This window comes from Bison bison, unplaced genomic scaffold, assembly GCF_000754665.1.
Source record: "Bison bison bison isolate TAMUID 2011002044 unplaced genomic scaffold, Bison_UMD1.0 scf7180017864485, whole genome shotgun sequence".
NCBI lineage: Eukaryota > Metazoa > Chordata > Mammalia > Artiodactyla > Bovidae > Bison > Bison bison.
In genome coordinates, this window is record NW_011495045.1 from 7516592 (window position 1) to 7519153 (window position 2562).

General features: G+C 41.6%; 1 pseudogene; it reads left to right on the forward strand.

The window, feature by feature from the left end:
* LOC105005087 overlaps positions 1-2562 on the forward strand; it is a 36057-nt pseudogene that overhangs the window by 21828 nt on the left and 11667 nt on the right.

Genomic DNA, 2562 nt, shown 5'->3' on the forward strand with positions numbered 1-2562 from the left:
GTATTGGAGTTTCAGCTTCAACCTCAGTCCTTCCAGTGAACACCCAGGACTGATCTCCTTTAGGATGGACTGGTTGGATCTCCTTGCAATCCAAGGGACTCTCAAGAGTTTTCTCCAAAACCACAGTTCAAAAGCTTCAATTCGTGAGCACTCAGCTTTCTTTATAGTCTAACTCTCACATCCATACATGACTACAGGAAAAACCATAGCTTTGACTAGATGGACCTTTGTTGGCAAAGTAATTGTCTCTACTTTTTAATATGCTGTCTAGGTTGGTCGCATCTTTGTCTAGATTGACTTATTTTTTCCTCTTCCCCCACGGTGCCCACGCTCTTCTCTCCTATGCCAGAGGCTAAATTTTTTAAAATTTATTATAAAAGTATACAATATAGTGATTCAAAAATTTTATAGTTACGATAAAATATTTGTTATATTCCTCTGTCTGTACAATATATCTTTGTAGCTTATTTTGTACCTAATAGTTAATACCTTTTAATTCTCTACTCCTGTATTGCCCCTGGGATTCCCTGATAGCTCAGACAGTAAAGAATCTGACCACAATGCGGGAGACCTGGGTTCGATCCCTGGGTTGGGAAGATTCCCTGGAGAAGGAAATGGCAACCCACTCCAGTGTTCTTGCCTGGAGAATTCCGGGGACAGAGGAGCCTGGCGGGCTCCAGTCCTCGGGGTCGCAGTGAATAGGAAACAACTGAGTGACTAAGCACGCAGGCACATATTGCCCCTCCCTCCCCGCTCCTTACTGGTAACCACCCATTTGTTTTCTATGAGTCTGTTTTTTTTTAAATTACATTCACTAGTCGTATTTTTTAGATACCATGTATAAGTAATATTGTACAGTATTTGTTTACTAAGCTAGGTGATAATCTATTATTTTCAAACATTTGGCAAATCACTGTTAGCAATGCATCCTAAGGAAATTTACCATCTGATTACAAATATCAAATTATAAATATATACACACGAGTTTTTATCATTTTAGGATGGTGGAAAATTTAAACAACATAGATAAGAGCCTGTAAAAGTAGAATACAATGCTTTCTTCTATTGGAATACTATGTAGGCATTGGTGGTGGTGTTTGCTTTTAGTATGTTTTGTAATTTTTTTCTTCTGATAACCAGACATGATGTACTGGGTAAAAGGAAATGCTGTATTGGGCCTTTAGTAATATGGTGGTGAGGTATGTGGTGTAGGGGAAGGATTCTATAGCCCTGTGATTAGGGCTCAGTCTCTCAGTGAAGTTGTACCTCTGGACTGTGAACATCACAAGTGTTTCTCAGTTACGTGGGAGAGGATGGCTAGAGTGGGCTGGGGCTGGCTGGAGTATTTCCTTCCCCAGCCAGGTGAGTTAGGTTCTAATAACACTCCAAGGTGTCGGGGTCTGGTTAACTCTGTTTAACCTGAGGGCCGGCCTCGTTGCGAACGCGCTGACATATTTCAAATTAGGCCCCTTTCCCCAATCCTGCTGGAAACAGGACAGGGTTTTTCTCCAACGTTTTCTATGCGAACCTGCTTGAGCGCATGGAAACAAATCTCGCGATACTGCGGGGGAGCCCTCTGACTGGGCCCCTGAAGTTTTTCATTCTCAGCGCTGCCCACATGAGCCTCCAGCAGTGCATCGGTTACAGCCCCGCTTTCCTGCCCTGCAGCTGTTCCCCGAGGGGCTGTCTGGTCTGGAGAGTCGTGACTCTGTATTTGCTGTCTGCCTCTCCAGTCTTGGGGGCAGAAGTTTGCTGCGTGTCCTTCCCCTTTTTTATGGATCCAAGAAGATTGTAGATTTTTCAGTATGTATAGCTTTTTACTTGTTGTTAGGTTGAAAGGGCTATGGCCAAGCTGTTTATTTAAATGCAAAGCAGCAAATGGCTTGAAATTTGTTTCTCGGTAAAGACACTGAGGTTCTTTCTAATGAACATTAAAGGTTATTACAGCCATTTTCAACAACACGGATGGGCCTTGAGGGTATTTTACTAAGTGAAGTAAGTCAGAGAAATACTGTACTTATGTGGAATCTTTAAAAAAGATTTTTGTTGCTGATGACACATAGCACTGGACCTTTATTTGGGTGGATTATTACTACCAAATCTAATTTTCCCAGGTCAGTTTGTGCATCTAACTTTTTCAAGGAGATTGAATATTTCCATTAATTTTAGTCACATTTTTATTGTGTGCAGTTTTAGTGATTTTTCAGTTTTATTTGGACTGAGCTTTCTTCTAAGAAAGTCTGCGTATTTCAGTTATCCTTAAACTGGTGTCCTATTATAATGAAGTGGGGTCCAGACCACACGGAGAGACAGAAGAAAGACGACGGGTGCACAAAAGCAGGTAGATGTGGCGGTGTGAAAATGACAGATGGCTACCTAACAGCTCCTGTTTTAGTGGGGGAGGAAAAGAACATCAGCTTTTGGAGAGAGAAGACTGTGTGATGTAGTTATTTTGGAGAGAGGTGAAGTCATCATATTAGCAAAGTGTGGAAGGACTGTTAAGTGTTCTTTTGAGATTTGTAGTCACGGATTTTAAGTGACACTAGCTGTGTATTTCCACCC